Here is a 26,805-nt window from a genome sequence, read left to right as displayed (position 1 = left end):
TTCTCCCTTCACTCTGACAATGCTGGGTGGTGGGGGTGGGGTGGGGTGGCGTGAGACACTGGGAAATCCCGATCACTGGATTAAATTGCACCTTCTCAAATGCCACCCGAATAGAGCAGTCATAATGTGGAGCCATTACCATCCATTTGCATGTGAAATAGCAGCAGTGAGAAAGAAAGAAAGAAGATACCCGATCAATAGTAAAATCAATAGTGTGTTCATAGCTTTAGGTCTTCTGCCCACAGCTTATCAAGCACCAGCAGCTGGAAGTGCCAACAACTATTAATTAAAGGAAGCATTTGCTATTCAGGAGGAACGGCGGGCAAATTCAGACAGCTCCCCAGGTTTTCATTAGTTGTGAAAGTTGATGGGGGTGGGGTGGGGATAAATAAATAAAAAGTGTTGTTGTGGAAACACATTTTGGTTCATTTGCATTCAGTCTGGATTGATGTTGCATTGATGATCTTAAATGTAGAAAGAATTTGAGATCTGCACTATGCACAACCCCCCGCCTTCCACTGTACATCATTGTTGCGGCAGCCCCTCGGCTTGGCACCCAGTGAGGGCAAACCAGTGATGGTCCCCTCAATACACCTCTGGAGGGACAGTGTCCTGTTTCCCCTAATGGACAATGGCCAGGAACAGCAAGGAAGGGAGAGCAGTAGAATTGCCACACTCATCACAAGCTCCATCTCCCTTACAGTGAAGCAGGAGCATGAGGAGCTCAAATAATGGCCTGCCTTGGCTTGCCGGGTAAGTTCTAAAACTTACTAAACCTCTGCAGTATGAAGAACAAATAAACACAGGGTGACTCCTGAGAAACACACACACACATGCAACAGTTCATAAGAAATTTGTAAGAAAATGAGAGATCAATTGTTAATGGTTTTAATGGTAGGAGGAAAGGCTAGCATGGAGGCACCCTTGAACTTCAATTCTACTTTTATTTCCTTTCAAAACAATAACTACCAGTCTCAGACACTCATGGTAATATTCTATGATAGGACCTAAAGCTGTAAATAGTACCACAGACAATTTCAGTGGTGCCTCGCAAGACGAAAAGAATCCGTTCTGTGATTCTCTTCGTCTGGCGATTTTTTCGTCTTGCGAAGCAAGCCCATTGACGGATTAGCGGATTAGCGCTATTAGCGCTATTAGCAGCTTTTAGCGGCTTATCTGCTGATCGGATCAGCTGATAAGCGGCTTAGCGGCTTAGAAAAGGGGGGGAAGGAAAAAAACCCCGCAGGAACCCCGCAAGGCATTGTCGTCTTGCGAAGCAAGCCCATAGGAAAATCGTCTTGCGAAGCACCTCCAAAACGGAAAACTCTTTCGTCTAGCGAGTTTTCCGTCTTGCGAGGCATTCGTCTTGCGGGGCACCACTGTTTTATAATCCGAATTGGATTGTTTTAAATCTGTCACTACCCAAATTCAACATGGTTTTTTTTTTTTTTAATGACAGTATGTTCAAGTCAATTTAGCCAAACCTTTCCGTATCAATTCACGCTGCATTTCTGTGCTTTCTGCAACGGGCTCTCAACAGGATGCTCTCGGGAATCCTGATGGAAGTTGTGGACAGGCCATGATGACATATTCCACAATCTCTCCATTCTGACAAGTAGGGGGTGAGGGAATGAGCAGCATGGAGTTGGAAGGCTTTTAGCTAAACAGTAATGAGGCAGAGAAGCTTTTAAACTCTGTATTAATAGGCACTTAGCTTTCTGTTTAAACCACCAGCTTGCTCTTGTAAATCAGGGCTCTTAATAACTACATGCCACACTGTCATTTGCAAACCCTTGGATCTTGGCCAAAGCTTGAAATACTTTCGTTAAATCAAATGAAGATCAGAACTGAAGCCATACAAGCAGAACAGTGATGTTTAATCAAATGGGTTTTTTCCTCATGGTGATAATATTTGGCCTTCTAAATCTTGTTGGACTACAATACCTGTAGCAGGTAGTGGCTGGTGAGGCAGAACAGGTAGGGCACTATTGCTTTTCCAGCTTCCCAACACAGTGGATTGCTGGTGCTTACTGAGAGGGGGACAGGAGGTGTTATGGGATGTAATCCATTGGAACAGTCAAGTACAACATTTCTTATTTCCCTAGAGTGGGCACAGGCAGGGGGGTGTTACTCCAGTCAGTGTAACTTCCTGTTACACTGGTCTGGAGCTTCCTCCCCCTGCATGTGATCTGGGAGATGGGCGTGGCCCTGGCTGACTCCATAAAAGAGCGAAGTCACGCAGCCATTTTCTCACTCTTGCTTGCTGCTCTCTTGTTGCCATGCTGCTCTCCTGCAGCCATTTTGTTCTCTTAATGTAATTTTGCTGTCTGCTGGCTGAGAGCGCATGAACTCAATCTCCCTATGAGATAAACTCACAGTTTGTTATGTAACTACTAAGTAAAGCTTGCCTTTCAGGGATCTAATCGTGAACTGAATGTGAGTAAATTTCTTGTTACTTTTAAGGAAATACCCTTGGGTCTTTATTCTTTTGAGAGGGATAAAAAAGGACACCAGAAATAATCCATATGGGCAAGCCAGATTAAATTTCTTTAGTTAAGTAATCCAAATGAATCTGCAAACTAGCTTCCTGCTATATTGAGGGGAATATGCTCTGCTACATCACTAACTAGTGTGAATGAAGGAAGGATAATACTTATGCAATATAACCTTTCCTACTATCCTTAACATTCCCACAAAGGGTTATGGGGCCCAGAGTTATGTATTTTTGAGTAGTTTTGGTAGATGGCACTGGATTGAGATCCTAAACTGCCAGAGGAAAAAATGAATGGAGGAACAGGTGTGACCCTTAACTTTGAACTCACAATCCAGCTACACAAAAACAAGACGTTTCTACATGCTCACACCACCATACACATGTCTCCAGCCTGTATCCAGGCAAGCCTAAGGCATTGTCACAGCTGAAGGGCACATTCCAGCTAGACAAAAGCACTTGAGGAGGGGGCAGAGCTGACAAGGGGAAGTGGCCTGAGAAGAGTCATGAGGGTTGGAGGACTGCACTTGGCTCCCACCCTTAGTCTTTAGCTCCTACCCCTAGCTTAGATAATGTATGAGCACCACAGAAAAATAAACCACATTCCTTCAGGACTGTACTTACGTTCCATAAAGAACTAGTGCAAAAGGATCTGATCTATTATTTCCCTATAATGGAAATTTGGGATAACCAGCCTCATATAACCAACATACTTAAGTCTAATTAATGCATGAAGGGGTTAATACCATAAAGTAAGCTGTCCTGCCAGGCTTAACTCACGGGGGGGGGGGGGGCTAGGTAATCAAGACTTTGTTTTCCCTCAATCTGCTTAAGAAGGTCAGCATGTGAAAAGGCTAAGCTGGTTGCTCCCTCCTAGCCACGTGTCTCTAACAAGTTTCTCTTCCATTCCTGTATCAATAATTTAGGAACCTTCACCACTTTGACACTAAACCATGTTTTAATGCCTGTGCAACTTTTCTGGCTGATGTATGGAAAAACACATTAACCTGACCTTTGAAGAGTTGGTAAATAAACCAATTTTTAACGTACCAAACATGGTCTTTTCCTATCCTGGGGGGAGAGGGAAGTTCTGGAATGCAGAAGGGCATATTTGCTGCATATATATTAAATCTCTGGTGGGTTTCTCTCACCATAGAGTACCTGCCCAAAACTTGGATCTTGGTGTCCAGGAATTCTCCCTTTTATACCTATTTCCCCCCTTGCACCAACAGAAAAGTGTATATGTCCTGAACTCCTGGCCTACCTGGTAGCAAGTCAGTAAGTCAAGTCCAAAGTTCAAGTCCAGGTGGGTCAAGTCAGACAAGCAAAGTCCAAAGGTCAAGAAATACGATCCAGGGTCAATCCAAGTAGCCAAGTCCGAAATCCAGCAGTCAGAATACAGTCCAGTCTCAAACCCAAAGAACAGTACCATGGAGGTCCAGGAGCATCCAAGCCAAGGCTGAGCAGACACAGCACCTAACCTCTGCTTCCCTTTTGTACTCTGCATGCCAACTGCAGCATCTGGGCTTGATGAGGCATGTGACCCTGTTCCAACCCTACTCCAGCTGAGGAATCACACCCCTCCTCCCAGAGCAAGCGAGCCCCACCTAGCCAGCTAAGGAGGTGGCTGTGGGCCTTTGCTTGCCTCAGCCTCCTAGAGCGCCACTTCTGCTGCTCCCCAAGCATCAGATCCTACTGTGTTCATGGGGACAGGGACCCCACTGGCTCTGGTGATGGATCCTGCTGCTCTGGTTCCTGTTCACCCCCATCCCCTTGCCATCCTCTGTCACCCTGTGAGTACTTCCTTCCCCATCGCCTGCTTGCCCCAGTGTGTTCCAGACCCAGCTACACCCCTTGTCAGGATCCTCTTCCTCCTCCCTGTTGTCCTGCCAGTTTCTTACAGTATTTAAGTGCTCATATTTGGATTCATCTAATGCAGGCATGTCCAACAGATGGATCACAGGGGTGTCCCAGGGTGATCATGGTATGGACAAAGGGTAGATCACAGCCAGTTTTTTAATACTTGGAGTAGATTGCACTCTTGTGAGTTGGACATGCCTGATCTAGTGCTTCACCTAAGTGGTGCCTCCATGTAAACACAACTCTGTATGCTCCTGAGCTGATAACAGGGGTTGCATCATGTGTGAACCAATGCCAACCATTCCCCATATTTCAATCCAGGAAAGCATTTCTTCCCCAGGTCATCTTTGGCTATGGACTCCAGGAATGTGGTTGCCTTCTCCTTTAGTGCATGCCCTGAGTCTGGCAGTCTTCTGGAGCCTGTGCGAGTTGATTAGAAGATGGGGAGTATATGAAAGAACATTGTAAACATTTGAAGGTTTGATTTCAAATATTTTGTAATGATAATTTTTGAAGCTGGTTTACAAATACTAAAATAAAGTATAGTAAGAAGGTAAATAGGGTGATATAGAAATGCTAAGATGATTGTGATTGGTTAAGAAAGCCAGGGAGTGGGGGGGGGGGAGTCTATGCTCGGTATAAGCAAAGTTGTATGTGATGATATGATTTGATATGAATGTGACAAAGGAAAAATATGAAAATTTAATAAAAAATATATTAAAAGAAGAAGACGAAGAAGATGGTGAGTCCCAACTAGCAACAGGAGGATTGGACCAGATGGCTTTTGGTTCCTTCTAGTTCTTTGATGTTGTGATTCGCCATTTAGCAAAGACAGATGCAAAACATATTTTTTTAAAAAGTAATGCCTGAATACCTAGCGTTTCTTTCTGTCCTTGACTCTTGTTATTGTTCTGTTTATTAAGCTGAGAAAAGCTGCTCAGGGAAGTCAGTGTGCGCTTTTGCCATCCCTAAGCACAGAGAATAACTAAAAGGAATAACCAATTCCAGAACCAACATTTTCTTAGATGCCACTCGCTTTGTTTTCAGAGGACCATCAGCAGCTGTTTCATTCATTATTTAGGGCTGAATGCACAGACTCGCCAGGTTCTATATAAAAAGCACTGATCTCAGTCCAAACTCCAGCATAGCATATTCCTGGATGTGCTTAATACTCACTTTCTCAGCTAAACATGAAATTTAAAGAAATGCTTCCCTGGAAGATGTGGCAGTTTGTGTTGAACTGCATAATAGTTTACGATCCCAAATCTGCTTTCCCTAAGTTTTGACAGGCTTAAAACAGCAAGCGAGTCCTGCAGCTCTAGTTTCTTACGGGAGCAGAGGGAAATAATTGTTATCTGTATAAAGGTTTTGCAGCATGGCCGATAAATAAGCTGCCTTTCTAGGTGCTTCTCATTAGATGAACATATTTGCCCTGCAAATAACACAACTCACAAATTCTTCCCACTCCCTGTAATCCCTTTACATCTATTGTATGCACATGCATTATGGTTTGAGAATGAAGTCTGTAGCATTTGCTATTTCTAAACATTCAGGCATTCAGAAGAAGTGTGTGGCTAGTCAGGCTTAAATCTTTATCATTGCTATTCTCCGCTTGTATCCCATGTAATTATTTTTAGTGGCGAGAGAGAAAAATCACCACAAACCACCCCTGAGACGTAAGCTCAATAGCAAGCATTGAACAGAGTTTATCTCCGCTATCTAGTTAATATATTTTAAGGTATATTGGGCTTAGGGACTCTCAAAAGGCAAATCTTATCTGTTTGCTGTCGATTCATATTGGTTAGGATATCTGCAGGAACCATTTCCTTTTCTCCACAAGGACTACCCTGCAGCTCAGTCTTGTAGTTCTAGGTTTAATAGACGTTGGGAGTTTCAGGAGAGACACGTGATGTCACACATGGTGGGAGGAGGGCACAAGGCCCAGGGAGGCCTGCCGCCACCACCGGTAAGCCCAATGAAGCCCTCCACCACCGTGAGGAGGCCAGGCAAGGCCTGGCCCCTCAAGAAGCGGAGGGGGGAGGGCTCAGTCCTGTCCCTACATACTTCAGAGTCTATGGGCTGGAGTGTTTGAGAGTCCCATATTCAATTAGTGAAATTATCTTAGCATTTCTGCTAGGCTTCAAGTTAATACATAATTGTAGGGAGATATTTATTCAGTTGGAGAAAAAATGTTTACATGAAGTGGACCCATGCATTACTGACATTTTATAAAGTGAGCCTACATTTGATTAAATAAATTGATCATCTACACCAGGCGTTGGCAAGCTTTCCTTGCTTCGGGCCGGTGTCTCTGGTGACGATTGTGCGGAGGGCGGGGGAGCCGTGCTCATACGTGTGCGCACACGCTATTTCTGGTGCACGTCCGGGTCATTGGAGCACCAGAAATAACATTTGCGCATGTGCACAAGCTATTTCCGATACTCCTCCAACCCAGAAGTGGGGCACCACACTAAGCCAGTAAGAGCGGGCAGCAGGGGTTGCCACGGGCTGGATAAATGAGTCCCTTGGGCTTTATCCGGCCCACGGGCCTTAGGTTGCCAATCCCTGATCTACACCTCTTGCTTTTGTCTATAAGATACATGTCAGCTGGAGCACAGCAGCTACATGGATACAGATTTTATCTTATACAATACCTACGCATGCAGCATTATTTGTAAGCGTATGTGAATTGCAATCTGCCAGTTGTCTCAAAGGAATGGGAGTTAGAAGCAAACATTGTGATAGTCAACACTGTGATGGCTGACAGATTCCCTGGACTCTCTAGTCAAAGCAAACTGCAAATAAAGTGGTGTTGGTAAAGGGAACTTGAGTATTCTAGATGGCGCCTTTGCTGCAGGATAGGTAGAAAGATGGTGTTGACAATGGGTAACCCCCAATCCCACTTCAGATGATGCAAGACCCATCACTGTTCCTATGGGTCAACCACAGCCTCTGTTCAATTGATTACAACTGCCAAATCCTGATTCAAGGCTGAGATTCTGCCCTTCTGCCTATGGAGCTGATAATGGCAAGAATGAGGAGTGTGTGAATAAAACCCTGGGACTCTGCCAACGACACACAGTCGACAGAATGGAAGCTGGATCACACTGGCAAGTGGAAGCCCACCAGAATATTATTCCAAGCAGATGCAGATTGAAATGAAAATATGATTTATCTTACAAAGAGACAGCAGTATGTAAATTCACAGTCGCAAACCTGGAAAGCAGGGTGATGCTTCCAAAAAATAAATGGTAAACTAAACCTTGCAGGTGGCTGCACAAAATCATGCAGACCTCTGGCTTCAGCTGCCTGCTGAATAGCTAGCGAAATTTAGGTTTGACAAAACCCACTCTGTATATTTTGAAAGGAACCAGAACAATGTGCTTGAATTTGCTATGCATAAATGAATGTGAGCAGGGCAACCTAAAACCAAAGAGATTATTAACTTCAGCTCTGCTGTCTCTCCACTGCATTTGGGTGATTTGCTTTTATGAAAATTTACCTATATATACAAAAAGGGGAATATATGAAAGGGATGTTTCAGTCAGGGCTTTTCCCCCAGGGGGAACTCACCGGAACTCAGTTCCGGGACCTCTCAGGCGGGCATTACTGCCTTTCTAAGAGAAAGAGAGAGATGTTCGTGATGAGTTCCAGCACCTTTTTTTCTAGAAAAATAGCACTGGTTTCAGTTATTCTAAAACAACCTCAGACAGCATGACCAGCGGTCAGGAATGATGGGAGTTCAGCAACAACACCTGGAGGCCCACAAGTTCCCATCCCTCTCCTAAAAGTTGTGTCACATGACATTTCCTGAAATAGTTTCACTTACTAAAAAAGAAAAGAGAACCCTATCATTTGTGAAGCTTAAATGTTTATTTTGCCTCCAGCACATAGGGCAGGAAGCCTTTGGAATCCGCCTACTTGCAGCAAAATAAATATTTGCATCAACTTCCACAAGCAAGAAAATACACTTTCTTTTTTCTTATAAGGAAATTCTCTGCATACGAAAATGTGGTGTATGAAGAGGTCATAAACCAAGATAAACCCTGCAGAAGCATTCCATTAAAAATAGAAGTATTTCAGAGAGAAATATCTCACAGCATGACTTTGGATTATGTATACTTTCTGCTTCTGCTATTCTGGTACTTAAATATCTTTTACTTGACAGATTTTTCTTGTGTTGCAAAATGCCATCTATAGAGGAAAAATAGATGCCAGCCTGACTGGAAATAGTCAAGAAATGAGTTAGAGCTTGACTCTATCTGAATATTATTATTATTATTATTATTATTATTATTATTATTATTATATACTACATTTATGGTTGGCATTTGCCTGTCTCGGGACACAATGGAGTAGTGTGCCTTTGGAGGTGAAGTCAAACTGCTGGAAAGTTACAGCACCTGCTGTGGCTGTAGAGACTAATATGGGAGAGACATGTTTTGTTGTAGCTAGGGCAGATGAAGGTGTCTAGTTGTGCTGATGCAGGCGTACCATGGCATTCCTTCTTTCTGCCTTCCTCCCAGTGGTCATTCCTCTGGACATTGCTGTGGATATACAACCTGACTGGTTGTCTCTATACTACATTTAAATCTCACCTTAATTCCATGATTGAACTCATGGCAGAGATCAGTGGGGTTCCTTATTGGTCTCTCATCTAGGAGCTGATGAGACCCAGACCTGCTTAGCTTCAGTAAGGGGAGCAAATCATGTGCTCCCAGAACACTACAACAATCATGTAGCTAAGAAGTACTGTGTGGGTTTGCTTTTTTCCTCCTGTCTCCCAATCCCTTTCCCTTTTGTGTTGCCTGAGAAAAGGGGCTGTTTTATCGTTAACATTTGTCAGTTACTCTGGGGATCTTTTTTGCCTGAAGAATGGACTTTAAATGCTTTAGGGTGAAACAATACCTGGAAAGACAGAATGAATTTGTAAAGGTTTTGATAAGATAGGTAAAAATATAGGTTACAATTAAGCAAAACTTTCTCTCAAATAGCAGACATTCAAGCAATTAAGTCTGCATTCCTGTAAATCTGGGAATGTCCCATTGAACTGAAGGAACATCTCCACCCCCATCGTTCTACCCGGACACTGAGGTCCAGTGCCGAGGGCCTTCTGGCGGTTCCCTCACTGCGAGAAGCCAAGTTACAGGGAACCAGGCAGAGAGCCTTCTCAGTAGTGGCACCCACCCTGTGGAACGCCCTCCCACCAGATGTCAAAGAGAACAACAACTACCAGGCTTTTAGAAGACATCTGAAGGCAGCCCTATTTAGGGAAGCTTTTAATGTTTGATGCATTACTGTATTTTAATATTTTGTTGAAAGCCGCCCAGAGTGGCTGGGGTATAAATAAATCATCATCATCAATAGGAGTTACTTCTGGTTTGTAAAAGCTTGCTGTAAATCTGTGAGACTTGTCAGTGATAAACAGAAGCCTACACATCAAGGGTAGTCAAAGTGGTGTGCCTGCAGATGGCGTTGGACTATAACTCATGTCATCCTTCATGACCGTTGGTCTTTCTGGCTGGGGATGATGGGAAGTGGGATTGGACAGGCGTTGGAAGACATCCCTCTGGATATTCCTTGTGGACGCAACCATCTTGACACAATATATTGTCCCCATAGCAAGCCAGTTTAGTTAGTGTTCACCATCAAGGAATGGACATTAAGGAAAGCAATTAACAATGAGGCAGAAAGAAACACGTCAAAGGAAAGAAAGCTATGACTTCGGTAATAAATTTTGTTCGATCATTCAGTTTCCCTTCATGAAACTTAAGCATGCACAATCCTTTATCTTCCTTCTGGGCTAGTGGGGTTAATTAATTTGGACAGAGAGTATTGAACTTCTTCTGATGTTGTTACAGAGGAGCTCTCAGTGATACTGAAACACAACCTGATATTCCTAATGCCAGGGAGAGGCTAGGGTAAGGTGAAGATGTTAATTACTTTTATAGACTTACCAAACATTAACAAAGTGTTTTCTTTTATCAGTAATTAGGGTGGCTCTTGTTCCACCCATGCATGGGAGTATGTGGAATAATTAACAGCCCAGACAATGCACAGCCTGGGTATCTTGCTGACACTGAAAGGAAGTATCAAACACATATGAAAAAGGAAAGAATAGCTGATTAAAGTGTCAATCACTTGAGGAAAATATGCATTTGACCTTCCATCACGTTCCTGCAACAGACAGAAGAATAAAGCTCAAAGATGATTTCTTATACTGGGAATAAAAAGTGAGAAAATAATGGTATTACTTTATTATCATTTTGGAACAGCAGTGTGTATTGCTCTATCTAAGCAAATGCTGAAATAGCAGAGGCAGCGGGGGAAAGGGATTTGGCTGAGAGGTCTCCCTGATTTAGCAATCAAACCTAAAGAAATGGAGGGGAGGCGGGAGGGGGGAGATCTGGTGGCAGAAGAGCTGCCACTTCCTGAGATCTTCCAGCTCACCTTTGATGTCAGCGAGAGGGAAATTCAGGACATGTTCTTGTAGTATTTTGATTTAAATTTTTTACTGTTTTTGATATTCCGTTGTAACTTTTGCTTTGCAAACCACTTTGAGCTCTCATTGAAAAAGAGAAAATTGGGTATCTAAGTAATGATCAGAAATACAATGGGGGGGGGGAGCCCCATGTATGTTTTTTATTGCAGTATTCTTCTGCTCTTCTACCTGTTTTAGAGTAGGACAGATTTGCTAAACTGGAGACCCACCAGGCTGAATGTAGCCTGCCAGCCAGTTGATGGCAGTTCAAAAGGGGATTGATCAAGCTTCTGTTTTTGCTGCCTGCATGAGGTTGCAATAATGGGAGGTGATCAAGCATTTGACAGACCATAAAACATGGCTAGGAAGCTGTGTTTGTTTGGCTTGGTATAACGCAAGTTGTGTAGTTGGACACCAGTAGTCCAGATAAGCTGCCAATTATGATACATGGTACATCTCAAGAACACAAGATGTTTCACAAAGAGTAAACTATACAAGGAAGCTAAATCATGTAAACAAATCTGGTATGTGTCAACTCAGAAATAAGACACACGGTTTTCTATGGAGCTTTCTCCCAGGTAGAACTGCAGCTGAAAAGAAGTATATCTCGGTATCACTGAGACTCAGTCCAAAGATTCCTTTGTCCACAGTGTTGTCTATACAAATTTAATAATAATATTGTCCATTTTAATGAATCTCCCACATCCGTCTCCCATGCTGTTTTAATCCCCTAGTGCTCCAGCAGTAACATGGCACAGATGTTTGATACCAGACCTTTGGAATTAGCTGTCGGATGCTAGTGACTCAAAGCCACTCAGTGGGCATCTGATCATTTCTGTAGCCCAAATAGATAATCCTTAAACTCTCTCTCTCTCTCTCCTTGGAGCTGATATAATTGCTTCCCTTTTAGTAATGATTTCAAATGTAAAATCTTCCTTAGGATAGACAGATTTGATCACAACAAAAGGAGATTAAACTAATGAAACAGACTGTCATTTTATTTGCAATTTGGAGACTGCTAGAAAGGTTTCTCCTTTGGTAAGGTATTAATATGTCTTTTCAGCCATGATGCATAAATTGAGCACCTGCTCTGGCAATCAAAGTGCATTTGTTGTTATCAACCCCAGATATTCATACTTTGATTCAGAAGATAGTTTTTAAAATGTGTTTCCCTTAATGAGGATTGCAGGCATATGCTTACACAAAGCTTTCTAAAAATGATGCAAACAGCAGGAAAAGCAATATATACCCTTGCCAAAAAATGGCATGTCACATGTCTGGTTCGAAATCAAATCCAGAGAAATATGCTCAAGTGGCTTTCATTTAAAAATATTGTTTTTGAATTCTCATTTAATTAGCTGTTAAATATATCGAATGATGGCTGTGTGAATGATGAACCTCTCTTAGAAATGGATTTTTTTTTTAAAAAGGAAACTTGACAGTAATAAAATGGCATCATGCACTATGGCACATTAGAAAGGGCTGGTGGCTGAGGATCACCAGCCCTCAATAAGCAGATTTCCAAGGGTCAGAAATGATCAGTCGCCAGTCCATCAAGGGAAGCTAACGGTTTTTGGAAAATAATACCCAGCAGGGTTTGGGAAGCTGATGCCTTCCAGCTAGTAGAAAATGGTTTGGAGTCTGCAGTTTGTATTAAAGAGAGAAATGAGTTTCTAAGTAGAACTATCTGAAACTGGAGCACAGCCTTGAGACAATTGGAGGGCGGCTGCACAACTTGCTGTCAATGCAGATTTAGCTGTTTTGCTGCCTGCTTTTAGAAGCCTTCTTCGTACCTTTTATATCTGTGAATTAATCAAATAATCCAAAGTCGCCAAAGGATAATAAACCAGTTTTCCAAATTTCAGCAGCAATCTGTTATTTTTTATTTATTTTAAAAATCCTCATGAAATTTATTCATTATTATAGTGGGAGTTTCTTCAAATAAACACCTTTCTGTATTTAGTTTCGACTGGTGTATGCATTTTTGCAAACAATTTATTCCAATATAATGCATTGTATTACGTTACAGTGGTACCTTGGTTTATGAACTTAATTCATTCCGGAAGTCCGTTCTTAAACCAAAGCCATTCTTAAACTGAGGCCACCGCCCTTCCACCATTGGATTCCGTCCTTGGACCGAGGTAAAGTTCGCAAACTGGGACACTACTTCCGGTTTTGTGGAGTTCTTGTACTGAATGGTTCGTAAACGGGGCTGTTCTTAAACCAAGGTGCCACTGTATTTTTAAGTAATATATGTAATTTTTTAGACACACTTCCCCCCCAATGTAGACTTTTTTGTAAACATGGTTTCGCTGGAGAACTGCACCTCAAAATCCAATTAGCTGCAAATTTCAAAGGATGGCTGCAATTCAGCTCTCATGCCAACCTAGCAGTTCAAAAGCATGAAGTGCAAGTAGATAAATAGGCGGGAAGGTAAACGGCGTTTCCGTGCCCTGCTCTGGTTCGCTAGAAGTGGCTTAGTCATGCTAGCCACATGACCCAGAAGCTGTACGCCATCTCCCACAGCCAATAAAGCAAGATGAGCGTTGCAACCCCAGAGTTGTTTGCGACTGGACCTAACGGTCAGGGGTCACTTTACCTTTATTGTTTTGGGAAGTGTGAATTTGATAAATTTGGTTTGAATCTCTCCTCCTATCCATAACCAAGACCAATACTACACATGATGAGTCTCACAAAACCTACGAAGAAATGTTTACATATAGTAGTTCTTCCCCCAAAACATGCCATGTACATTTTGTCCAACATTGCACAGACAAAGCTATTTGCTTTAATAGGCCAGGACACCATTTTTCACTTAGCATTTTGTGTCTCATATAAGTAAACAATTCTTTTCTGTAATGAGTAAACGTGTTTTCCCCCCACTGGAAGCTAGGTTTATATCTCAGCCTCATAATGTGGTATGCAAATGTAATTTTAATAGATCTCTGTGAAATAACGATGGCAGTATGACAATTAATTTTTTCCTTCTTAGATGAAGTATTGCTCTTCACATTTGATTTTAAGATAAAGGGAAGGAGGGGTTGATTTTTGAACTTTATCACATCTGGAGGATCAAATGAATATTCAGATAAGAGAGGAAATTAATCAAGCAGTGTCATTTTTCTAACTTTTCAGTATGATGATCTCTGTAAGCTGTCAAAAGCCGGGTTTAATCAATCACAGGATACAATAGGCACACTTCTGTAGCATTAAGCATGCAAGTAACATACTCTGCACAAGTCAGAAAGCACTGCAAATTTTATTCTTTCAGATACCAGACAGCATTATAGCACTTCAGAATCTCTTTATTCCTTTAGAAAGAGAAGTAGAGAGTAGGGGCCCTGCCAAGATAGCAATATAAAATTCAGACGGTCCATTTCTAAGGTGAGCTGGGCAGATAATGTGCATAATAACTGGGCACATTCACTAGTCTCATGGAGAATGTGCATGTATTATTTATTTATTTATTTAATTTCTATACCACCCTATACCCGTAGATCTCAGGGCGATTCACAACATAAATCTTCACTGAAGAGGCAATTGTGCACATTTTCTGGTCAATATACACAATCCCCAACATGCCTTAGGGAATGTGAATATCTCGGCTTATTTTTGTAAATTATCTCACTTTTATACATACTGACCAGAAAAAAATGTGCATATTGCCCAGAGAATGCAGTGGAGATATCTACATCCCCAAAAGCCCATTGGAGATTATGCAAAATGGTAGAATGTACACAATTCAGTCACCATGCGCAGAATCCCCGAGGTCTCGTGTATTGTGTAAAGGCCAGAGAATATACAAAATTCAGTTGAGTATAATTGTGTCTGCAATTATACCCAGAATGTTGTCCTGACATCATTTGAACTTTTGTGATATATTCCATCTCTCAGCTGGACCTTAGAAGCAATGTACCTAGAATTGCTTTGCAGTTAAGCCTATTACTTATTTCCCCTCAGTCACCAAATACTGTGAATAAAGCTATTTTTCTTATTCCTGACCTCTTACATTTTATAAACCCATTTTAACCACCAAAGGTACAAAAAGGGAATGGGAGGGGATGAATCTAAGGATTCAGGATTTACCTTTAACAGTCTTCCCTAATCTGGTGCCCTCCAGATGTTTTGGGACTACAGTTCCCATTTGCGCCCGCCAACATTGCTGGGAAGCCACCATGTTCAGGAAGACTTCTGCTTTCAGAGTTCTGTGGCAAGTCTGCACAATTTCAGTTCTCATTTTGCTAGGTAGATTGAACGAAGAAAACGTAAGCTCAACTTTCAAGGCAATGAAGGAAAAATATAGTTGTTTTTAAGTGTGAGGTAACTAATGCTGTCCAATTACTTATATTTGGCTAAGGGGCTGGTACAAGCATTTTATTACACTGAAAGAGCAGCAGAGTGGCATAAGGGAATAAGAGCCTCAGTTTAAATAACCATCAACACTTGGTACATGACAGATGGTTATTTTCCCTGGGATGCGAAAGCTCATTGGAAGGGTCAAATAGCTTGTATTAACATCGAATAATTAGCAAGACTCCACTAGTCTCAACACGTGCTATGAATTTCACGTATTTCTGATGGCATTCCTAGCTTTCTCTGTTCTTCTCCCTACCCCCACCTGACCCTGGGCATGGCGGATGTGTTTCAAAATACATTCTGATAATTGCATCCCTCTTCCTAGGACTAAAAGGGGGGAAATAGCAAACCTTTCAGCGATTGTTTCAAATAAACCCACGTTTGTAATACCCCCCTGGGCTTTCCCTCCCCCATTTGAACAGAATGAGCTTCCTAGCAATGCCAAGAAACACGGATCTGAATGTGCCTCTGCTTGCATGTGGCTGCCTGGCATCCAAGAGCCAGTTATCTCTCTTCTAGGGGCGACTCCCAAACATCACACCTGGGAAGACCAATATAAGAACAAAGAATGTATCGCAGGGTAGATTGAGCTCCTGACTACACTGCTTGTTGTGCTCCATGTATGAATATTAAAAATTGAAGATTATTCACGCTACTGTTGTATTTTAAGAAGGGCAGCAATGTTGGCGGGCGCAAATCAGTCAGTATTTAAACATATACTAAAATTAGAAATGGGAAAACCTTCCCCAGTTCAGTAACAAAAAGGGTTGAGAATGGGCATCTGTGAATACTTTAAAAAATGCACCTATTCCCTCCCCATATTTTGGGGTACACGTGCAGTTTCTTTCTGAGGTGTGTGCACAGTCTTTAACAGGCGCTTGCATGGTAGTGGAGATGGGGGGGGGGAAGAACTGCATCATGTATGCAACAATGTGATACTCCCTTTCCTACTCGTCTGTTTAGAAAATGTTTGCCGGTTTCGTTGGCAATTTTTAAAACCAAGTACAGTGGTACCTAAGGTTACATACGCTTCAGGTTACATACGCTTCAGGTTACAGACTCCGCTAACCCAGAAATAGCGCTTCAGGTTAAGAACTTTGCTTCAGGATAAGAACAGAAATTGTGCTCCGGCGGCATGGTGGCAGCAGGAGGCCCTATTAGCTAAAGTGGTGCTTCAGGTTAAGAACAGTTCCAGGTTAAGAACAGACCTCCGGAATGAATTAAGTACTTAACCCGAGGTACCACTGTATTTTATTCACAAGGATCTCCCTCCTCAAACTCTCCAACATATGGACTCTGAGGTGTTTCCCCCACCCTATTTCTACCAGCCATACTCTACCAGCTTCCTTTGAAGGTCACATCTGCACAATGCAGCCCCCTTTCCCACAACTTCCTGAACTGGAAATTTCCAGCCAAATTTATTATCCTGCTGGCTTGACTTTGGAGATATGGTTCTGTAAGGTGCCTATCCATTATTACACCCCCTCACCATATTTTTCTGTGTATAAGACTAGGTTTTCCCCCCTAAAAACCAAAATTAGGGGGCATCTTATAGTGCTGAGGGTGGATTTTCTTAAATCTGAGTCCCCCAAAACAGGGGGTATCTTATACATGAGGACATCTTATAGACAGAAAAATATGGTATATTTAAAAGTTCAGAACAAAAAAATTCCTTCCAGTAGCACCTTAAAGACCAACTAAGTTAGTTCTTGGTATGAGCTTTCGTGTGCAAGCACACTTCTTCAGATACACTGAAACAGAAGTTGCCAGATCCTTCTATATAGTGAGAAGGTGGAGAGGGGTATTACTCAGAAGGGTGGTGGGAATGGGTGATTGGCAGATAGCTGAGATGAGCCTGTTGACGACTCTTAACGACTGCAATAGGTCTTACAGGAAAAAGCAAGGGGTGAGAAGGTGAGAAATGGCTTTGTCATGTATAATGAGATAAGAATCCAATGTCTTTGTTCAGGCCTGGTCTCTCCATGGTTTTAAGTTTGGTAATGAGTTGTAATTCAGCAGCTTCTCTTTCCAGTCTCTTTCAGCAGCCAAACTTAAAACCATGGAGAGACCTGGCCTGAACAAAGACATTGGATTCTTATCTCATTATACATGACAAAGCCATTTCTCACCTTCTCACCCCTTGCTTTTTCCTGTAAGACCTATTGCAGTCGTTAAGAGTCGTCAACAGGCTCATCTCAGCTATCTGCCAATCACCCATTCCCACCACCCTTCTGAGTAATACCCCTCCCCACCTTCTCACTATATAGAAGGATCTGGCAACTTCTGTTTCAGTGTATCTGAAGAAGTGTGCTTGCACACGAAAGCTCATACCAAGAACTAACTTAGTTGGTCTTTAAGGTGCTACTGGAAGGAATTTTTTTGTTTTGACTATGGCAGACCAACACGGCTACCTATCTGTAATTAAAAGTTCAGGTCGACCTCAGAAATCGACAAACTTGTGCCAACAGAGCAGCTGCCTTTTTGAGCACCTAGCCTGAGAAATAAAAACCGTGCTGGCACAAAACCAGCACATAAACCTTTAATATATTCCTGATTTAAATCATGAGAAGGGGCAAGAGAGCTCACTTCAGAATACCGTAATGCATTTCACACTGGGTAACTTTGTATTTTGAGCCAAGCGTTTTCAAATTATGATGGCATTACAACCAAAAACTAGAGCTCTAGCTAAATTGAATGGGGATGAGGAAGTATTCCCAGGCCCTGACCAGCAAATGCATTCTCTGCCGCCTCTCTGATAGCAGAGGGGTGACAACCCAGTGACCTGCCAGATGTTGCTGGACTCCAACTCCCATCAGCCCCAGGCAGCATGGCCAGTGGTCAGGGCTGATGGGAATTGCAGTCCAGCAACATCTGGAGAGCCACAGATGTTCCCCATCCCTGTTTTATGACTACCTGATTTGCAATAAATCTAGTAGCTGGTGGAACCAGAGTGTTAAGGCTCAGCTAGCAAGGCTACAGCAAGGAAGGAATTTGAACCAACAGATTTTTTTGCATGCCAGGAAAGGAAGAGGAACTCTCCAATTGCTGTCAAAGGTGCGGGAAGCTCACCTTCAGGATATACTAAGATTTTTGTCATGTTGTGGGTTTTAATCAAATACTTGCTCAATTAATCTGTTGTTAACTCAGGACTGCTGCCTGGAAAATCAGCTCGAGATAAATTGGCCGTCAATGCTAGTGCTTTGATCACAGTGTTATTGCTGAAAAACGAACATATTATTAGTTCAAGCATTCCACTCCAGTGTTAAATAAACACGGTGGGCACGGGAGGGAGGACAAATGTGATCGCTTTACCCTTTGTTGCCATCTTCAGAACTCCTTAGACAGGGAGACTTTTCTGTTTGTATACAAGGGGAACCCTAATTTCCCACTCCAGCCATCACACCTAGACTCTCATTGATCCCCACAAACGTAGGTCATTTTATGACAAATTGGATGGCTTTTAAGTGGGGATGGAAGAACCTGTGTTTCCCCCAAATTTTGTTAAACTACCACTTCCCTCACCCCTGACCACTGGCCATGCTGGCTGGGGTTGATGGGAGTTGTAGTCCCACCAGCAAATTGGAGGGCATCAGATTTTCCCATCCCTGTTTTAAAAGGACACATCTATGGAGGAGAGGGCTTTAGATGACCATAAGCCATGAGGGCTGGTTGAAATCCCTGTGTTGAGAGACACTTAAGCAGTATTCCAGCTGCTGAATACAAGCTGCCACGTTCCAAGCCTTGCTGGAGGCATCTTCCTCATCACAGCTGGAAACCAGATGGTGAACGAGATAGTTCTTTGGTCTCTTCTTATGCTTCCTGCCTGTTGGGAAATTCACAGATCCAGGTAGGCTTAAGGGTGCTACAGAACTGCTCTCTAAAGCCATACACTCATATATCAGGTGCTCCCTACCTTCTTTAGCTAGTAATGAAGTCGGGGAGCCAGAAACCCCAGCAAGATCCATCCATGGTAAGCCAGCTGCATCTGCAGCACAGGCTGCTCTTGCATCTCAGAATATGAAAACTTCCTCCTCCAGTAAATCCCTTATTAATATGCATGCAAGATGTAAGGGAAAAAACCTGGGGAATTGTAGCCCTTATCTTCAGTAGCATGAAAGCAGAGTTAATCTGAAATGTTCTTTAAAAATCTGGATAAAGACCGTGGAAGGAAACAGCTGGGAATGAATGAGCAAAGTTAAATATATTTTTATTGGCATCCATCTGTCTGGAGTGTGCCTCTGGGGGAGAATCACAGCGCCTGCTGTGGCTGCAGAGATCAGAAACTCTTAATTGTTGCCTCTTATGTTGTTTTTGCTATGTTAGTAGCATTGAAGTAACCTTTCCGGGGTGCCAGTTTGGGCAGCGTGTATGAAGGTCCAGATGACAAGACACCCCCCCCCCCAGCCTTGCTGGTGTGGTCCAAAGGAAAACAGAGCAATACATTTGGCATCAGCTTGGCTACAGGAGTTGCCGGAAGGAGACATATAAGGTGCCATCCAACCATCTTAGGGACTTCACTCTGGATCTCTGTAGGGTTTTCTTCTCCTGAAGCTATACCGCAAGGCAGCAGAGGTTTAGGGTCAGAGTTTTCCTTCTCCAAGATGGGCTACCTTCCCAGGTTAACAAGCCCCATCTGTCCCTCTCTCCCCTCTACAGCACATGCAGAAACTGTCTTCTTGACCATTGAACCCACTGTTCGTCCCGTCTGTTCAACCCACCGGAGCCTGTCATTGCATACAGGGGAAGTACCTAACTCACCAAGGGGTTGAGACTCATTGGCTACTCTCACTGGGTTTAACTAGCCAGTCAAAGCCACTTCCTGGGATGTGGCCACTGTTGCATGCTGGCAGCTTCTAGGAGCTACAGGTGAGAGCTGAGTGCAGGATGGAGACCAAAGGTGGACAAACTACCCCAGAAGGAGCACGATGTGTCCCCCACCAGAGGTATTATCCTCCCATAACACCCCAAAGTTAAATATTACAAAGTGGGGGGGGGCATAATTAGTAGGGAGCAATTCATTTATTCTCTTCTTCTTCTTCTTCTTCTTCTTCTTCTTCTTCTTCTTCTTCGTTATATTGGTGGTGATGCAGGAATTGGGAACTTTTTCTGTTGAGGCGCACATTCCCTTGGAACTACGGTAATCTGTCAGGGGCCACATGATGGCAGGGGTGAAGCTAAAGTCAGCAGTGGATTGGGCTAGAGCCAAAAGACTCATTTTTTTTGCCCTCCCTCTAATACCCCCTTCCCTCTCTTTTTCTCATTCATTTTGTTTCTCTTCCTCCACTCCTGAGCAGGTTTTCATGTAGGAGGGCTTATCTTATATATGAGGAGCTGTGTTTCTATGGAGGCATGCAAGCTCCCATCTACAGTCTAAAATGGTGCCACCTGCCCCACTCTCTACGACAAGAAGTAGGCCACAGTGGAGATTGCTGATTCTAATTTATTTTACAAGCTTGCCAGTCTAAGGCACTGAGTTATAGAAACTCCCATAAATGCAGCTGCTAAGTCCACAGTTAAAAGGCTACAGTAGTGATTGGCACCTATGTAATTGAGTAAATTGGTTTGTGTGTGTTCCCTGAAAGTGGTCTAATTTTGGACTATGTCATGAAATGGTGGAATCTAGAGCTGATTGGCACAAGCAATTTCCTGGAGGTAACTTTAGTCCAAATAAACCAACAGTGAGCCCTGGGTTTAACTGTTTCTGGAAACGATTGGGCTAGTGTTTGTCACCTGAAGGTGCTGTTTCAATCCCAGTTATGCACAGGTTTATGCAAGGTTCACCTATGAGTTTTTACTGTGGTCATTTCCACACCTACCCCCCACCTGTCAGCAGGATTTTCTGGAGGGGAGGGGGGCTTTGGAATGAATTGGGAAGTCTCTTCTTCAGACAGTGGGTGGGTGCGACTGGATTTTTCTCTACAGCACAGCAACCTTCCTTAACTGTCAATCACAGCTGTCACTTCACCCATTGACTAAAAACAGTGAAAAGTGGGAGGAGGATCATTTCTCACATTTAGTGTTTTGCTAGGGTGGCATCTGCATATTTTGCTTTGTATCTGTTGTCCTGCAAAAGCTTTGAAAATATACCAATAAATGAACAAACCACAGAGTCTGGTCCCAGTAGAGCAGGTTCATCTGTATCTATGTGGCAGGCCTGTCACCCAGCTAAAAAATGGGGGTGTTTTGCCATGTTTTAATAGCTCACAAAATTGCTGCTTAGGGAATCTGAATCACACTGCTTTGTGTTAGGGACTTCACTAGTTTTACCTTCTTATATCAGGCATGGCCTGCTTGCATTGCTAATCAACAGACATAGTTAATAATTAGCCCTAGAAAAATGGATTTGGGGATGAATTTCTGTGCCTTTGGCGAACTGAGTTTTATATTGTATGGTTCTTTATATGCAGCAAGACTTACTCTGCAAGCACATGAGGAATTTTTTTCGTGAGTGAAGCCACATACAGAGGGGGCCCCACTTTCTACGTGGATGGTCCCAGGTTAACTAACTGGCATTTCCAGTGAAAAGCATCAGGCAGCAGGTCAGAGGAAAGACTGTCCCCCCTCCTGCCGCCGCCTGAGACCCTGGAGCACTGCTGCCAGTCAAATACGGGAAGTAACCCTGGACAAGAAGGACAAATACCCCAGCTTAGTTGGAGGCAGCTTCTTCCTATGTGCCTCTAGTCCATTTCTTATACAGAAAGACGGGTAATTGATCCCTATGGAATAATGAAAAAGAGTGCCATACAGAGATATAATGGGAAATTATTATTCATCCGCTCTTTGACAGGTTAAGATTATACTTCTCAGCTATTCCTTAGTGTTCGCTTTCCTCATTTGAAAGAAACTGCCTGACAGACTGGAGGGTTTGAGAGGCACGAACAGCGGGGGGGGGGGTAGTGTGTATTTTTGCAAAGTCTGTGAAGGAAATCTGAGAAATGAAGTCCACTTCACACATGTTTTTCCACGTGTTGTTTCTGTCCCTGTGTACAAGAAATGTGCATGCTGGAGGTACATGTGCACCCTCTCTTCTTTCCCTTCATCATTAATTAATCTGAAGAATGCTTAGTTAGTCACAGAATAAAGATTATACTACTGGCATACACACAGTATATTCTCTAGGCCAGGGGTGGCTAAACTATGGTGCTCCATATATTCTTGGACTCCTCTTATTAGCCCAAGCCAGCATAGCCAATGGTCAGGGAGAGCAGAACAGTTAAGTATTGGACTAGGCTTTGACAGAGCAGGGTTCAAATCCTCATTTAGTTGTGAAAGTCACAGGGTGAACCGTGGGCAAACCATACTGCCTCAGCCTCACTTACCACACACGGTTGTTGTGAGGCAGAAGTGTGTGAGAGTTGGGAGAGAGAGAGAGACAGAGAAACCTTGTACCCTGCTATAGATATAAATGCATAAAAGTTGGATATAAATAAAAATGAACAAACAAGACTTGAATCGGTCGACTACATACTAGAAATTCTCTAATATTGGGGGAACATGCATGAGCTCAGCAAAAATATCTATCCCCATGTGTGACATTATTCCCAAAGTATTAAAGAGGTTTAATACATAGTCAAGGCAAACGTACCTTTTTTTAAGCACAGCCTTTTAAATATGTATTTTGTAGTGTCTCTTTTCTGAAAAATATTATTTTTCCAGTCTGAAGAAAACTGTCATCTTCCAAACCTTAACAGTAATAAGCAGAACTTAAGGTGTAAAATCACACTGTTTCACCTTACAAGCCTCCTCCCATTTTGTGGGCAGCTGGGCGGGGGGAGGGGGGGGACACAAACACGACAGCGTCGAACTGCAAGTTAAAATGTTGCTGGAATAAAGCCCTGAAGGGAGCAAGATGTGACAAGCATTCAGTCTGTGTTCGCTACATTCGCTGCAGCCCTTGAATGCACTAGAGCATTCATGGCACAAATTAATGTTTTGTCTCTACATTATCATTATTATTATTATTTGGGGTTGTACAAAAATAATCTGCTCTGCAGGTCTCAGATTAATTAAATGCTGACAAATCAGCAACATGCAGGCTGGGTAAGCTGCTTCTTGCCCTTTTTCTACATTAAGACATAATGCCCCAAGGAAATGAACACGTTCCATTAGGTGAAATCGATATCACAGAAATCTCTATGAAGCTATTCAATTATGTTGGAAAAAGACGTTAATAAAAAAGAAAGAAAATTACCTGGTGCGAATGACTGGTACTTTAGCTTCCAAGAAGACTGCTCTGATAGGCACACTGCAACCAATAAAGACAACTCATTGGTTTTTGCAAGGAGGTTCCCCTCATAGGGATGAAGCAGTCAGCAGTCACTAGGTTTTCTTTCTTTGATGGTTGCATAATTATTTCTAATGATTTCTGGCCCATTTAAAGGAAGAACCAAAGTAACAAGGAACTCTCACTGGAGAATATCATTAACAAAATCTGCTACTTTCTCCCAACATCAAACTTACAGTCCAAAGCTGTGTATGTTTACTCAGGAGTCACTCACACAAGCAGGGCAAGGCTTTCCTTGCCTATTGATTCTGAAGCAAGCAGGCTTCTACAGGCAGCACACAATTCTTGGATCACCTCAAGACTCCCCCCCCCCCTTTAAATGAGCACTACCAGGTGGATTTTACAAGTTTCTCCATTAAAAATCTACCTGGATGGGGTGGACTGGGCTTTAATGGGCCCATTCATCCCTACATTCATTCTTGTCATTCCTACCTAGCACAGCCTGCCCCCTCACTTCAATTCATCTGCCATCCAACCTGTCCACAAATTCTCAGCTTTTTCCCATTCATATCACACTGCTGTGACTTTCAGGTGCCCAGACAAGAAGGGGCAGTGTTGTGCTGCAGCTAAGGTAGAGCACCATCGCATTTAATCCTAAAAAAAAAACCGTGATGTGAGCAGTGGAGAGCAGCAGCCACGAAACTGCTTAGTCCTTCCTTTGGTGCTGTTAAATTTCTTTTCTTCTCTAGAAAGTAGGCAAGGCCCATAGGAAGCAAATTGAGATATTTTATTATGATTTCAATGGTTTTGTTGATGCAGCTCTTCAGATGAGATTTGTTTGAGTGCAAAAGAATCCTCAAATGTGCTCAGACCTGCAAACTTCAAAATGAAGTCCAATAGCAGAAAAGTGGGGAGTACTCAGTAGAGAGTGAGAAGCTGGGAGAGACGACCATATCTTGCCTACCACCCCTGACAGGTCATGTTTTTCACCTTCCCCAGCCAGTGTTGTAAGGCCAGGCCAGTATAGCAAGTGACGCAACAGTAGGAGTTATTGAATCAAGATAGTGGTTGCTGAGGAGTTATAAAAAGAGGTACAGATCACCAAGCAGCATGGAAAGTGGGGTTCAGGGGTGGATGTTGAAAAAACATCAGAAGTAGGAGCAAAAGAAATTAGACAAACATGCAACAACAACTACAACTACCGTGTGTGTGTTTTTCACTCTTAACCCTTTTCAGCCAGATGTTTGAGATTGGTTCATGAGCAAATGCTCTGCAAACAAACATCCCACCGGGACCACAGCAAAGGTCAACTTCGATAGGGAGGAAATCATGTCTGCCGTTCTTGCAGTGCTCTCTGGTGACTCTTTCCAGGCTAAATACCATTCATTTTTTCATTCCTTCCCTTGCCACAGGTCATGTACATTGATAGCACGACAGGAGTTAACTGCTGTTAAATAAAGAGAGATGGTTATTGCTTAACAAATCAGAGCTTTGGAAGAGAGTTACTGTTTATGAATTGTGCACAGGTCATTTAAAAACAAGGCACCCAAACCTAGATCCTATTTCAAATGGAGGGTTCTGTTAAGTTCAAGCCACATGCAATGGTTAAAAAGTCTTGTGTACACCCCTCCTCCCTAACATTATCTACACGATCGCTTTTCGTATCTTGTTTATTATGGTTAGTGGAGCAGCTATAATGTGGAGTGCTAGGCATAATAAATCTTGTTTTGTGCACGGCATGCTTTTCATCACGGCCCTTGGAATTACAAGGTAAGCATGTTTTTAAAAAGTCAGAGTTTGCTTCCAAATAGCCTTTAGGTGATGAAAAGAACAACATTTTTAAGCGTTTCTTCTAACTTTTTGCTCTTCCCATAGTTCTAACTGGGTCACAGCTCAGTTCTGTCCATAGATAATTTGTCCCCAGATGATTTCTACCCACACAATCCATAATGATTTCAGCATTATCTTGGGGGTGGGGGAAGATTGCTTTCTCTTCCATCACAGATAAGTGAGCATTCTAGCAAATATTTTTAAATGCCTTGGGCTGATAACTCTGAAAGCAGCGAAGCCAACGTCACTGAACAATTAGATGGTTACTTTCGCTCTCTTTTTTCCTGTGGATTTTTTTTTTTACTTCCAGAGTCATTTCAGTATTTATGTTCAGAGTGTAGTGTAGTGTAAAAGCAGGCAGTGGAAGCTCTTCCACCAGAGCACAGCCCTGCCAAGCGTTCTGGAGCCACATACCAGGGGAGCCAACTTGGGCCCCAGGTTATGGGTGCCCAGTGCATGGTACATCTTAACATCATGTGCGCCCCTAGCCTTGGAACCTGACTTCCAGCGGCACCAGAAGTCAGGTTCTGAGACCTCGTGAGACCTTGGAAAGCATCTCTGAGATCTCGCAAGGCCTTGAATGTGATTTCTGGTGCTTCTTGTTCTCAAGCCAGCCAACCCTCTGCAACACTCAGTCAATCCAAAAGAATTGCTATGGCAAAGAGATCCCTCCCAGGATCTCTGGACAGAAAAACCAGGTTATATTTGTATATTAAAAGGACCCCCAGCTAATCAGCCCTGACTGTGCAGGTTTCCACTCCCTCCTGTTGTTATGAGGGCAATTCAGGGAGACTATGTGACACGGGGTGGGGTCGGGGTCTGCTGCTATGGCTGGTTTATGTCAAAGTCTGGAAATTTCTCTTTGTCTCTCTCCTCTGGTAGCTCAGTTGGTTAGAGTGTGGTGCTGATACCACCAAGGCTGCAGGTTTGCTCCCTGTAAGGGACAGCTGCATATTCCTGCATTGCAGGGGGTTGGACTAGATCAGGGGTAGGCAACCTAAGGCCCATGGGCCACAAGCGGCCCACGGGGGTCGTTTAACTGGCCCACGAGCTAACCCCGAACCGAGCCGCCCGCTCGGCGAGCCCCTGCCCGCTGCGCTAAATCGGCGCGGTGCAGCGCAGGGACTCGCTCCTGCAGTGCCGAAAATCGTGTCTGCACAGATGCAGACACCAGAAATTGCGTCTGTGCAGACGCCGGAAATCGTGGGTGCGCGTGCAATCTGGCCCACGAAGGGATCTCTGCTGAAGTGAACTGGCCCAGGCGAGGTAAACCTTGCTGACCCCTAGACTAGATGATCCTCAGGCTCCCTTCCAACTCCTGGTGCCCAGCTTCAGGCCTGCTCCTCTCACTATCTGGTGGATCACCAGCTTGGGGAGGCTGCTACTCCCTCTGCCACCACTCCCTCTCCTCATACATGACTTAAAACAATATCAAAAACAAGCCATCTTCAAACCATGAGCTGTGAAGCTGACGAGAAAGTATTATAAAACTTGGTATTTGGTTCACATGTGATGTTAATCCAGGAATAACAGAAAATGTAAGTTACTTTAGCAAAGTTCTCC

The 26,805-nt window shown here is 43.2% G+C and overlaps 1 long non-coding RNA gene across 1 annotated transcript; it reads left to right on the top strand.

Annotated features, from left to right (window-relative positions):
- Positions 1 to 2,245: 2,245 nt before the first annotated feature.
- LOC310700875 lies at positions 2,246 to 4,821 on the top strand. The gene is made up of 3 exons (XR_014522883.1): positions 2,246 to 2,436; positions 3,418 to 3,516; positions 3,724 to 4,821. It is a non-coding gene; the product is annotated as an uncharacterized lncRNA (long non-coding RNA).
- The last annotated feature ends 21,984 nt before the right edge of the window (positions 4,822 to 26,805 follow it).

This window comes from Podarcis liolepis, assembly GCF_965112155.1.
Source record: "Podarcis liolepis genome assembly, chromosome: 2".
Taxonomy (NCBI): Eukaryota; Metazoa; Chordata; class Lepidosauria; order Squamata; family Lacertidae; genus Podarcis; species Podarcis liolepis.
Note: the sequence above shows the minus strand (reverse complement) of the source record. Positions and strands in the feature narration are given on the sequence as shown.